General features: G+C 45.4%; 1 protein-coding gene across 2 annotated transcripts in view; it reads right to left on the reverse strand.

Moving 5' to 3' along the window:
• ZNF385B (zinc finger protein 385B) overlaps positions 1 to 14,273 on the reverse strand; it is a 690,453-nt gene that overhangs the window by 188,175 nt on the left and 488,005 nt on the right. The window lies entirely within an intron of this gene.

Raw genomic sequence — 14,273 nt, forward strand, 5'->3', positions numbered from 1 at the left:
TTATCCTAGGAATGGTTAAATGGAGAGTGAAGCTTCAGTGTAATGAAAAGCGAAAATGTGTTGTTTTGTGAAAGGAATGTGCAATGCTGCTAATAAGGCAAAGTATGAGACATTCTGTTTTCAATTTTTGGATTTCTGCATACACGAACTTATCCTAACTTTCATTAACTTCCTTCTCTTTATGACAATACAAATTTCAACAGGAAAGAAATACTTTTTTCTTTTACATTTCCTTTCTCTTCATTGATTCCTATGGAGTTAGGCGACATAAGTGCTTTTGAGCATTTTTAAATGAGATAGTATAGTGATTGAAATGTGAGCAAGCATTTTTGGCTTCTTCCTCTTTCTTCAAGCTGACACCAAGGTAGAAACTTACTCAGTGTGATTCTGCTCAAGTCCAAATAATAGTGGTGTCAGGAAAGTGGTTCTGCATGTTGAAAAAAACATAACAAACGTCATGCACATTGTAATAAAGCTGGTAGTAGGCCATAATTATTATTTTTAATTATGTAACCACTGCTGAATATCTACTTTTACCAAAGCTGCAGTGTGGATTTTTAGTTCTATTTACCTACTAAATGCAAAAAAAAAAAAAAAAGTGTGAATCAAGCCCCATATTAGGAAATTCAGAATAACAGAATTTTACTGTCCCACTTTTCTAAAGGCTTTACTTAGAGGTCAAGGAATAAGCAGATTATTTCTAGATTTTAAAAAGATTCTTCTTGGACTGAGAAGATTGAGGAATTAATCTTCTTAGTGGATAATAAGCAAGCATTATGTTATCCTGTATTATATGATTTTCTTTGCTAATTGTTATTTCAGTCACAAACCTATGTTAGCTTGATCCTGCTATAGCTGCAAAACAGTCACTAAATGGCAGAATAGCTGAACGCAGGAAACTCAAGCAATTGACAGGAAAATCAATGTTTATAGTTTTTGTAGGAATTACAATTCAGAGTCTTACCTAACAGCAACATTAGTAGCGTGCGCTACCAGCACTGCTGCCAGAGCAATACTGGACCCAGCCAGAACGGTACAACTATTGTTCTGGATAGTCAGGGGAGTTTGGGCATTCTGTGTGTGTGTGTGTGTGTGTGTGTGTGATATGTTGGGGGGGAGGGGGAGGTGGGGTGGGGCGGGATTGGAAGGTTGTGGTGGGGATTGTTACTCTGTTAGGATGGTGGAGGGAGGGAGACCTGCAGCCTGTTTGGAATTTAAATATCTTGGGGGAAAGGGAGCTTTGAGGTGATATGGCCTATTTCAAGTTTTTCATTAAATTGAGATGTTGAGGATTTCAGGGGGGGGGGGGGAAGGGGGCAGAAAATCTTGCCTTAGCCCTGACATTATTGAACTTATTTTGGGGGATGTGGGAACCACACTCCTTGCCAAATTTCTTTTTTTAATTATTTTCACTTAGCGCCTATATGCTGAATATAACTGGTTACGGTTCAAATTATCCAAGTAAACATACCCGGATATCTTTAAATCTAAACATCTATATTCAGAATATATCCGTGTAAACATACTGAGATAACATTAGGCAAGTATACTCAGTGGGAGACGTGCCCTGCTGAATATTCAGTTAAAGAGATCCAGATGACTCCCACATAACATGGCCGCTCACCAGCTTAATGAATATGAAGCTCTACAAGTTCACAAATGCAATGGAACATGGAGTTATATGGTTACCCTATCTAACAGAACTCTGCACTACAGAACACAAGATGCCAGGCTTATTTTTCCTCCTGCTCCTTTGGGTTTCTAGTTCAGTCAGGACTGAGGCTGGGATGTGACATCATGAGACTTCATTCACAACTACCTGTGGATTTTCGCTACCCCCCCCCCCCCCCCCCCCAACTCACCTAGCCTAGTTATTGCAGCAGCAGTTCTTGGTCATTGTGTTACAGTCGTGGACCCTTGAGTCGGTTGGGACAGTGGATGGTATACTATGGAAGATCACAGCAAGTGTCCCAGCCAGGAGGCGGCACAGAAGAGACTCAGAAGAGGCTTCACCACTGGAAGTCCAAGGTCCCCCCAGGAGGAGCCCATAGGGACCCGGACCTCTTGGACTTAGGTGGGACCCTATGCGACCAAGGATCCAGGCAGCGGCCGAAGAGATAGACGAAGGCTGGGCCCAGGTAGTCGAAGAGTCTTCACCCTCGGAAGCCCGTGGCTCCCCCAGGAGGAGCCCGTGAGAGCCTGAGCCGCTGGGAATTAGGAGAATCCTCTGGGCCAGCAAATACCGGATACCTGAGGTGAGGAAGAAGCCGAAGTTGGAGTCCAGGAGTGAAGCTGGGTTGGAAGCCAGGAGTCAGAGGTCCAAACCAAAGCCGGGGACGAAGCAGAAGACAAAGTTGTGGAACGGAGCCGGGTCTGAAGCCAGAAGTCAGACGTCGATACCAAAACCAAGGGGCGGAAGCTGAAGACGAGTCAGGAAGCAAGCCGGGTCAAGCCAGAAGACAGTAGAGATGATCCAGGATCCTACACAGCAACTAGACACTCTGTAAACAGAGGAAACCTCGTTGCAAGGAAGTGAGGGAGTCCAGATGCAGGGTTTAAATAACTTGAAGGCTTCTGATGTCATCCAGGGCAGGATTGATGATTTCCCGCGCTGGCCCCTTTAAATGGGACTCCTCCTCGCGCGCACGCATCTAGGGGGCGGGGCCAGCCACACCAGATCGTCAGCGTCTTTCCCGAGCAGGGAGAGATGCGCTAGAAGGCCCGCAGGCCCGTGGAGGCCTCGAAACGGCCCGGGCCATCCCCGAGGTAGGTGGAGGGACCAGGGCACGGCCCGGGACCACAACAGTACCCCCCGCTTACACTCCCTCCTCAGGGGCCTGGGTTTCGTCGGGTGGTCCAGGTGAAACTGGTGGAGGAGACCCTTGTCTAGGATATTGGACGAAGGCTCCCAGGAATTCTCCTCTGGGCCGTACCCCTCCCAGGAGAGGAGGTATTCCCAGCGGCGGCGATGGAATCGAACGTCCAGGACATCCTTTACCGTATAGGTGCCGTCGGTCTCGGCCTCAGTGGCGGTGGGTTCCGGTGGCTGGGCCGTACCCCTCCCAGGAGAGGAGGTATTCCCAGCGGCGGCGATGGAATCGAACATCCAGGACATCCTTTACCGTATAGGTGCCGTCGGTCTCGGCCTCAGTGGCGGTGGGTTCCGGTGGCTGGGCATGAAAGGTGGAGAGCACCACAGGCTTAAGCAGGGACACGTGGAACACGTTGTGAATCCGCAATGTAGATGGTAATCGTAGGTGGTAGGATACCATTCAACATTCTTGAATTTAAGTGGTCTTAGGCAGGAAGGAAAATAACATTTTAACATCATCAGTATAAAACAAGAGTTATTCAGAACAGGTCTAGTCACGAAACATCAATTTTGTCAGAAAGGCCTAATGTTGGTCAGAGACCGTTTCGTCAGTAAAGTCAAGTGTTGGTAAGAAACAAGTGTAGCACTTTAGGGAGCGTGGCAATTTAAGAGTGGGGGTATGGTGGCTAACGTGGGCCTGGTTGTGTTCACCCGAAAGCTTTTCAGAAAAGCCATGTATTTAGTTTCTTCTTAAAAGTTTGTATCAGGGGCTCCACCCTTAGCTCGGTTGGTAGGTTGTTCCATATGATGGATCCCACCAGAGATAGTGCACGCTCCCAGACTGTGGTAAGGTGTGCCAATTTTGGGGAAGGGGTGGGAAGACGTCCGGTGTTTGAGGAACGTAAGCTCCTTTGAGGTATCTGAAAGTGTAAGATAGCATTGAACCAGTCTAAATTCTCGTTGTGAAGTGTTTTGTGGATAATGGATAGGGCTTTGTATTGGATTCGGTATGAGATCGGTAGCCAGTGTAGCTCTTTAAGTATTGGGGTTATATGATCCAATCTTTTAGTGTTTGTGATCAATCTTGCAGCTGCATTTTGTAATAGTTGCATTGGTCATAGGGTGGATGCTGGGAGGCCTAGAAGAATAGCGTTGCAGTAGTCTAGTTTAGGGCTGAGTACTGCTTGGAGTACAGTACGGTAATCTTGATTGTAGATGAGTGGTTTGAGTTTCTTTAGTACCTGAAGTTTATAGTAGCCATCTTTTATCACAGTGGTAATATGTTTTTTAAAGTTGAACTCGCTATCTAGGACAATTCCTAGGTCTTTTACTGAAGATACAATTTGGTTCTTTATTGGATATGTTTTGCAGTCGGGATACTACAAGAAGAACATACAACTTGATTTAGAAATTAGCTGGATTTTATCAATGAATGAATGAACTAACATTCATACACCTTTTTGGATGTAAGAATATGCACACCCCCTACATTTTTACCTGTTGCAGAATGGATGTAACTAGAACAGACAACTCAAGACCCCAATTCAAAGGACAGAGAACAGCCTGTGGGGAACTCAGCCTCTCAAGAATCATGCATAGACTCCAGGTGCCTAAGGGAAACAAGAGTTTCCACCAGAAATTGGCAAGCAGTGGATCGAGGATATAAGGGGTAATTTTCAAACCTACATGTGGTGCTTGCAGGCCTACAAGGTACTCTGCATGCAAGTGAATATTCAAAGGGAAACTACTTGTAAGTTCCCCTTTAAAAATTCATGGGACCATAAAATACATAAATATTTTGCATGCTGAGATGTACTCTAATTATGGGCTGCAAAATTTACTGCAGCATCCACGTATCATATGTATGAGGGTACATTTGATATCCATAAGGGAAATGTGAGACAGACGTTTCAAAGGCATGCAGGAAATGTGCTAGAAACACACAAACAAGCACAAAACGGAAACATACAACCTTTCTGCAGAGCGTCAATCAATGATTTCCAAGCAGGTGGCACTGGTGGAGTCATACTAGTGCACACCTAGTCCAGTATCCTAGGAGGCAGAATCCCTCAGGTTAAGGAATAAGGGATAAAGGTTGTTTCAGAGTAGCCAGTTTACCTCCTGCCTCCTCTCTCCTTTTGGGCTCATATCTGCCCTGTAGGTCACATGCTTCTGAACAGCCCTTCTCAAGAGATAGGCGCTCTCTAATCGTGCCTCCAACAAATCTTTGATGTTTAGCTGTCATTGATTCGCTTACTGCTTCCTTTGTATTACAAATAATATATTAGTGCTCCCTTTACTACAAACCAGGCATGATTTAAATGAAATGTTAGTGCTATAATAAATTGAGCCAAGACTGTCAAAAGCTTGAGGTTCCAGTATACATGTTAAAAAATAAATCATTTATCACAGAGGCCACTACGGAAATCTGAGGAACCGGGGAGTATATTTAACATTTCAATTACAGATTTAAAATTCTCCAAAAGAATGTTTGATCTTCTGGAAAAAAAAAAATCTTAAAATCACATGCTGTTAAATTACTTTTTCCACTAAACCAAATATCAGAAAGCATCTTCAGTAAATTATATGCAATCATAATTCTGCTGTATCCAAGGAAGCAGCAATATGGTGGCAATGCTCAGAAGTGAAATATTATAAATAAACACACTCATTGCCTGGCACATGGCAGAACATTATTTTCTGCTGCACTAGGCATAAATGTTATTTTTTCCCCTCAATTTCTCTTAACAAAAACCTGATACAAATTATTAATAAAGTTTGATTTACTGCTCCTCTTGCTTTATACTTGCTTTCTGGGTCTCCTAATATTGCTGTTTGACCTTGCACATCTTCACTATGCTAGTGGAATTCAAATGTTTGTACACTTAATTCTGCCACAGTCAGAAGTGTGCAAATAATGCAGAGAAATAGTAAGCGAAAGCGGCAAACAAAAGAATTTCCATTCTGAATGGAAAGTAAGGTATAGATTTGAGGGGTCAATATTCAATAAGCTGCTCAGCAACTAAGGCTAATTTTACCCAGTTATTTTTAGCTGAAGTTTTAGCTGAACTTAACCAGCCAGGGTTTTTTTTTTTTTAATGAAAATTTACCTAAATCTAGCTAGGGAAAATTTGCCTGGCTTGGTATAGGCTAGCAATTTGTGTTAAATTTAGTTGGTTAATCCTTGCTAACTGGCTAAATTAAAAACTCACCTTGGGAATAGCTCCAGAGTCATCCTTTTCTGAACGCCTAACTTTGTGCATCCTTTTAATTTGGGTGGACAAATTTAGCCATTCAGAGGGGAAAATTCTTCAAAATAGTAATGCATAAACCAGAATAGAAGTTGAGGAAAGGGATAAAGAGATCGAGTAAAGAATGCCAACTTGATTAGGAAGAGCAGAGTTTGTTACTGTTCACCTGAGTAATCCATCACAAGACCCCTTTAGGAGCCGCTTTATGGCCACATCCATCCATCTCTTGAAGTTATGCCACATACATAGCAGGGCTATTCAAAATTACCTCATAATGAAGTATAGGGTAGAACATGGGAGTCAAGGCTTACAAACCACAAAGGTTTCTGTTACATGAAAAGCCAATTTGCAAAATAAATGTTTCTGGCTAACTTCAGAAGTTAGTAGGATAAACCTCTGATTCTTCTCTCTAACTTACTGCAATGATCTTTTTAATAACAAAAGAATATAAGAAGTTGCCATAATGGGTCAGACCAAGGGCCCATCAATATCAATATCACATCACAAAAAAGATACAGAGAAGTAGGCCAAAGACCCGAGTTTTGAATTTCAAAAATATGAACTTTGTCAAAATGGGGATGTTCTTGGTGGCAGAACTAAAAGACTGGGAGAAAATGGGTGAGGTAGAACAACAGTGGGGCAAATTTAAAAAAACTATTACAAAGGCAACAAAGTTATATGACAGAAAATTAAAAGTAAGAGGAAAAAAGAAGATGGCTGAAAGATGGCTGAAAAAATAAAGGCAAAAAGAATATTATTCAAAAAGTATAAAAGATCCTAAAAATAGGAACCCAGGGAAAGAGAGGGAGATGAAGAAAGAAATCAGGAAATCAAAAGGTCAATTGGAAGACAAGATTGTCAAAGAGGTAAAGTGGGGTGACAAAACATTTTTCAAATATATCAGAGAAAGAAGGGAGGCCTGAAGTGGTATAGTGAAATTGAAAAGTGACAAGGAACAATGTGTGGAGAGAGACAAAAAAATGTCAACAATATTAAACAAATGCTTCAGTTCAGTCTTCACTAACAAGACCCTGGAGAAGGACCGTTGCTGTTTGAGAAGACCGTAGATGGTGGTGGGGTAGATGCAACCTCATTTACAGAAGAGAATGTATGGGAAAAACTAAAAAAACTGAAAGTGGACTGTTGTGTTCATGGACCCTTGAGCTGAGGCAAGATTGGCTCTAGCCACAAGGAGGAGCCCTGCATGGTTCTCACCATCAGCAGGCAGACCCAGGCGAAGCAGAGACCGGTCAGGAGCTTCATCTTTACAAGCCCATGTTCCCCTCATGTTGAGCCTTTGGGTGCCAGGGCTGGCAGGACTTAGGTGAGGGTCTCTGCTGATGATGGAAGAAGTGGTCCAAGGCCAAGCCAGGGTCGTAGGCCACAGGTCGAGGGTCCAGGTGAGAGTCAAGGGCAGACAACAACCAGGCGTATCCAGAGTCCAGACGGCAATCAGGCATATCCAGAGTCCAGGGAAAGGTCAAGCAAGGTATCTGTCTGAGGAGGAATGGAAGGTTGAGGCAGCAGGCAAAGCAGGTGAGGACTTGAGCAAGCTGGCAACAACAGGAACAGGCTGAGATGAAGACTGGGACAGGCTGGGTCAAAGGCAGGAGGCAGGCTGAGAAACAACACGCACTACTCTGTGAAGATGGACCTATTGCTGAGGTGAGTTGCTTCTGGGGAGCTGCCCTTATATAGGTTAGCAGTAGTGATGTCATCACTGGGGGCCATGTGGATTTTCCCGCCACGTCTCTTTAAATTCCAAGTATTGGTAACCTCGCATGCCTAAGGAGAGGCACAGCGTATTGCTGATGATGGCGTTCTGCCACATAGTGAGCTGGTGGTGTTTTCGCCTGGGCATGGAAGTAAGGGCAGCGGTTTAAGGGGTTAGCCCACAGACCACCAAACACAACATGGGCAAGGCCATAGGGCCGGATGATGTGTATACTAGGATACTGAGGGAGATCAGAGATGTGCTGGTGGGTCCATTAAAAGACCTGTTCAATAGATCTCTGGAAATGGGAGTGGTGCCAAGTAACTGAAGAAGAGCGGTGGTGGTCCTGCTTCACAAGAGTGATAGCAGAGAGAAGGCTGGAAACTACAGGCTGATTAGCCTCACATTGATGGTAGGAAATTAATGGAGATGCTGCTGAAGGAAAGGATAGTGAATTATCTACAAACTGGTGGGATGCTTGACCCAAGGCAGCATGGATTCACCAGGGGTAAGTCCTGTCAGACAAATCTGATTGATGTTTTGATTGGATGACTAGAAAATTTGCTTCAAGGAAGAGAACTCGATGCTATATACTTGGATTTCAGCAAAGGTTTCGATACAGTCCTGCGTAGGAAGCTCATGAATAAAATGAGGAACTTGGGAGTCGGCGCCAAGGTGGGAGAGTGGATTACAAACTGGTTGACTGACAGAAGATAGCGTGTAATGATAAATGGATCCTACCTAGAAGAGACATCTGTGTTAAGTGGAATGCCACAAGGACTAGTTTTGGGACCGGTTCTGTTCAATGCCTTTGAGCGATATTATGGAAGGGATAGAAGGTAAAATTTGTCTATCTGCAGATGATACTATGATCTGTAACAGAGTGGACAGGCCTGAAGTAGTAGAGAGAATGAAAAGAGATTTAAGAAAGCTTGAAGAGTGTTCTAAGGTTTGGCAGTTGGGATTCAGCACCAGGAAGTGCAGTCATGCATCTGGGATGTGGTAATCCAAAGAGCTGTATGTACTGGGGGCTGAAAAACGAATGGGGTAGATTTTAAAAAAGCACGCCTTCGCTTACTTTTGTTGGCGCATCAGGCGCAAACAAAAGTACGCTGGATTTTAGTAGATACGCGCGTAGACGCGTGTATCTGATAAAATCCTGGATCGGCGCGCGCAAGGCTGCCGATTTCGTGTAGCTGGCGAGCGCCGAGCCGCACAGCCTGCCGCTGTTCCCTCCAAGGCCGCTCCGAAATCGGAGCAGCCTCGGAGGGAACTCGCTTTCGCCCTCCCCTCACCTTCCCCTCCCTTCCTCTATCTAACCCACCTCCCCGGCCCTATCTAAACCCCCCCCCACCTTTGTCGGGGGATTTACGCCTCCTGGAGGGAGAAGTAAATGCCAGCGGGCCTCTAGCGCGCCGAGACGCGACCTGGGGACGGTTCCGGAGGGCGCGGCCACGCCCCCGGACCGCCCCGGGCCGAAACCACACCCCCGGGCCCGCCCCCGAAACGCCGCGTCCCGCCCCCCAAAACGCCGCACCGATCGGCCCCGCCCCCGACACGCCCCCCTCGAAAAACCCCTGGACTTACGCGAGTCCCGGGGCTCTGCGCGTGCCGGTAGGCCTATGGAACATAGACGCACCGGCGCGCAAGGCCCTGCTCGCGTAAATCCCCAATGTGCATGAACTGGGAGAGGGACCTTGGGGTGATAGTGTCTGGCGATCTGGAGGCAGCAAAGCAATGTGAGAAGTTACTAGCTAAAGCCAGAAGAATGCTGGGCTGCATAGCGAGAGGAAAAACCAGTAAGCAGGGCCGGTGCAAGGGTATTAGGCACCCTAGGCAAACCTTACAGTCTGGCGCCCCCTCCCCATACACAATTTTAAATTATGCATTTATAACATATTTTACATTAAAATGACATTCTGAGGTAAAATTAATATACAAGTTGTTGTGATAATTTCATGCACTGTTGTGATGCCAACAAGAAAACTTTGCATCTTGGAATTCATATGGCATCATACCTATTATGATATATTTCGGCATGGTCCTCCTGTATCAACACAGATGTGGTCCAAAGAAGGGCGACCAAAATAGTGTGGGGTCAATATCAGAAGTCTTATGAGGAGAGGCTGAAGGATCTTAATATATATACCTAGAAGAGAGGTGGTGTAAGGGAGATATGATACAGACCTTCAGATACATGAAAGGTTTTAATGATGCATGATCCTCAAATCTTTTCCATTGGAAAGCAAGCAGTAGAACTAGGGATCACAACATGAAACTCCAGGGGGATGACTCATAACCAACATATGGAAATATTTCTTCATGGTGAGGGTGGTGGATTCCTGTAATACCCTTCTGGAAGAGGTGGTGATAACGAAAACAGTAAACAAATTCCAAAGGCATGGGATAAACACTGTGGATCCCTAAAGGCTAGAGGTGGAAATGAAAAAAAGGGTGCATACTGGTAACCTGAATGGAGTGGCCACTACTACCCCTAACAGAAGGCATGGGGATTACTTCCCTTAACCAATTAGCTTTCATGATTTTAACACTTCTGCAACATCAATCTCCACTTCGACAGTGGGGGAAAAAATTCACGGTCCTGACTTTTACGGGTCAGGATACTGACTGATACATAGCATTAGGGAAAAAGCGGAGGACTGCTTCTATGGCCAATTCTAACATGCTACAGCACGTTCAAGCAGCATTGTCTGAATTATCAAGAAGGCTACTCACCATGTAAAAATGTTGATAGCAGTAATTTTGATAGGGGTTTAACAGTGCCTGGTTTTGATTGGTAATGTCACTACCCTTAACATAAGGCTTGGAGATAACCTGCATAGAGTGGCAGTTTTTACCCTTAACAGAAAATGGGGGTAATCTGCACGGAGCAGCAGTTACTTCTATAAGAAACTTGCTAAGCGGACTTTGGTCTTTTTCTGCCGCCAATAATGTGTTACTATACGTTATTCATCTCTGCCACGTTCCCCAGTGAAAGGATTTATTTTGGAGCAATAGCAGAATGTGTGATAGTGTGCTTATTTTTTATGGGAGGTGCATAAAGGCCATTCCACATGCTATGGGACTTAAACCCATGAAGAAATTAGTGGTTTGGGAGTGGAACTGAAGGTGGGGAGAGCAATGTCTATCCCCTTCATGTGCCGGTAGGTAATGCAGCAGAGATTTTTTCTTCCGACCCACAGAATAAAACAAACATCCGGAAAAAGTGAAGGTAATCCATGATTATCCCAGAGCTGTGCGCACAGCGGCATTAATGCCAGCAAAACCGGTCTCCAGACATGCGCCTTAACTCCTGACCTGACCGAGGTGCTAAAATATCTGCGTATAAAACTCGGACTAACCGATTCGCACCTTACTGCATAGCCCGTGACTAGTTAATTTGCCTCATTTGCATGCACTAGCGTTAAATCAGATGTGCGTTTTTAAGCAGATTTCTGCACGCTTTTTTTCCATGCTGAATACGTTATTACACACCCACCTAAGGCTAGCACGGGAAAATCACATGCAGAAACCTGCGCAAGTATGTGAAAAAACCTGCGACAACTTTAGCGCAACTTATTACATTGGCTCCTTAGTGTTATCCATGATCCAGAAGTATCTTCAATACCTGTAATATTTGGAAATCTGCCTTTCATAATTTACTTGATATTGCATATGTGTCATTTTGCTGGCATTCATATTCATGAATTTATTTCTTCACATCTTGAATACTGCAAATCTATTTTCAGTGGCACGTCCTACTCACAAATTTCTTGACGTCAGAATATCAGAATATTATACCTCATGTTCTCACATTACAAAAAAATGGAACCATATCACCCCAATCGTCAGAATGCCTGCTCCTCATCTGTTTCATATTCAGATCAAAACTGTCCTCACATTTTCAAAATCCTCCATGGACTTGCTTCTACCGACATCTAACCTTACTTCTACTGATCACCCTTTCCCTTTTCTTCTCTCTGCTCACACCTCCTTTCTTCCTTTTCCAACCTTAATCTACCTATGGGTGGTAGCAGATCTTTTCTACTGCAGCATTCTGTCTTTTCATCTCTCATTTCTTTCCATGCTGTATTCGATGGGGTTGTGGTCCCTTGGTGCCAAGATGTGATTGGCGCTGACTACTGGGGAGGCCCACACCGTCAGCTGATGTAGAGACCTAGAGGCGGGACCAATTGGAGCTTCACCTATACCAGCCGCCTTCCCCGCAGATTGAGCTCTTGGGTTCTGGTCGCCGGCAGGTCTTAGGTGGGTCCCAAGGGCAACCTGAGATGAATCCAAGTTGATGTGTGGATCTGGGCAGGCGAAAGACAGCGGAACCAGAAGATAGGCCAGAGGTGGGGGCAGGCAGCAGATAGCAGAATCGGAAGACAGACCGGAGGTCGGGGCAGACAGCAGACAGATCAAGGTTAGGTCCAGAGCCAAGGATGAAGTCCAGGAAGGCCAGCTGAGGAAACAAGAGACAGAAGACAAACCGACAAAACAGGCAGGGATGAAGGAACAAGACAGAAGACAAGGAACAAAGGGCAAGATGAAGAACAAGGAACAAGACAAGGAACCAAGAAACAAGGCAGGGAACAAGCAACGCACACTGGAACAGAAGCACTAGGGAACCTGTTGCTGAGGCGCCTGAAGGGTGTTTGAAGCAGGCTGATATAGGCCAGGCCCAATGATTGTCATGAAAGGGTGCCATGGGGGCTTTCCTGCCACGGCCCCTTTAAGAGGCGAGATACTGGGCATGCGCCTTAAGTAGAGGTTCAGCGGCCTCTCAGGGCCTGGATGGTGGCATCTTGGCCACAGATTGCTTGCCGATGTTGGGACGGCCCTGCAAGTTGCCAATCATGACACATACCTTCGAATCTCATCCCTTTCTGCTTGGCTATGAATATTAATGCTAGCCTAGTCTGTTCAAGTGCATCCATGTACTGTTACCACAAACATTATGCACAGGTTTGCTATCAAATATACACATAACATACAACAATTTTTAAAGCAGACTTATAGAAATAAGTCTGCTTTGAAAATTATCCACGTAAAACTCTGTGCACAGAATTACACCTGCTATTTAGTGTGTGTAATTTGCTGAGAGAATTTGCACACATTTTTTTAAATCAAAAAGTATGAGTGAAAGTCCCAACCCTGCTCAGACTCCACCCCTGTAATGCTTCTCACCTATATGCATAAATGGATGCATATGTATACATTTATGCACATAGGGGTAGATTTTATAAATGTACGCGCGGGCGTACTTTTGTTCGTGCACCAGGCGCGAACAAAAGTACGCTGGATTTTATAAGATACGTGTGTAGCCGCGCGTATCTTATAAAATCCGGGGTCGGCGCGCACAAGGGGGTGCACATTTGTGCAACCTGCGCGCGCCGAGCCCAGTGCGCACTGCCTGTTCCCTCCGAGGCCGCTCCGAAATCGGAGCGGCCTTGGAGGGAACTTTCCTTCCGCCTCCCCTCACCTTCCCCTCCCTTCCCCTACCTAACCCCCCCCCCGGCCCTATCTAACCCCCCCCCTACCTTTATTGGCAGATTTACGCCTGCGGAAAGCAGGCGTAAATCTGCGCGCGCCAGCGGGCTGCTGGCGCGCCATCACCCAACCCAGGGGCTGGTCCAGAGGCCTCGACCACGCCCCCGGGCCGGCGCCACGCCCCCGAAACGCCACGTCACTCGCGGCCCGCCCCCGAAACACCGCGTCACTCGCGGCACGCCCCCCGACACGCCTCTCCATGCAAGCCCCGGGACTTACACGCGTCCCGGGGCTTGCGAGAGCCGCCGAGCCTATGCAAAATAGGCTCGGCGTGCGCAGGGGGGGTTTGGGGTAGGTTTTCGGGGGGTACGCGCGTACCCCTTTGAAAATCTACCCCATACAGTACAATATATATAGAAGAATGCACATGCAGGACCTGATTAAAACTGGGTTTTACATGTGTAAATGCACTTTACCTGTTTAAGAGGGCTTTTGAAAATTGCTATAATATATGCCATTTAATTGTCAATAGATTTTACTCTCGTTAAGTGCACTTAAGACAGGTAAATGGCTTTTAAAAATTGCTAAAATAGCATTTAAATGCATAACTTCTTTGAAAATTCATCTGAATATGTGTATGCATCTAATTTGACACTCGTATTGGGCATGCAGTTTTCTAAATGGTCATTTATGCAGGTAGAGCATTATTTTACCTGCAGAAATCCCTTTGAAAATTACCCTGCAAGGGGATAGTTTTATAAAGTCTGCACTGGGATAAGTCTGCAGGTACTTTTTACCCACAGATTTTACACCAATTCTCAAAAGATATGTAAGGAGCCTACCCATACCATACAGGGGTGTGGCCATAACTGGAGTGGTGTTCCGTCTCTGGATCTTAGAGGTGTGTTTCAGGGAGTGAAAGTGGAGGCTTGGTGGGGTGGACTGGTGAGCACAATATAAGTGTGAGCCAGCCCACCCACCAGCCTCTTATTTCAGCATTTTT

The sequence above is a fragment of the Rhinatrema bivittatum genome, chromosome 6, assembly GCF_901001135.1.
Source record: "Rhinatrema bivittatum chromosome 6, aRhiBiv1.1, whole genome shotgun sequence".
NCBI lineage: Eukaryota > Metazoa > Chordata > Amphibia > Gymnophiona > Rhinatrematidae > Rhinatrema > Rhinatrema bivittatum.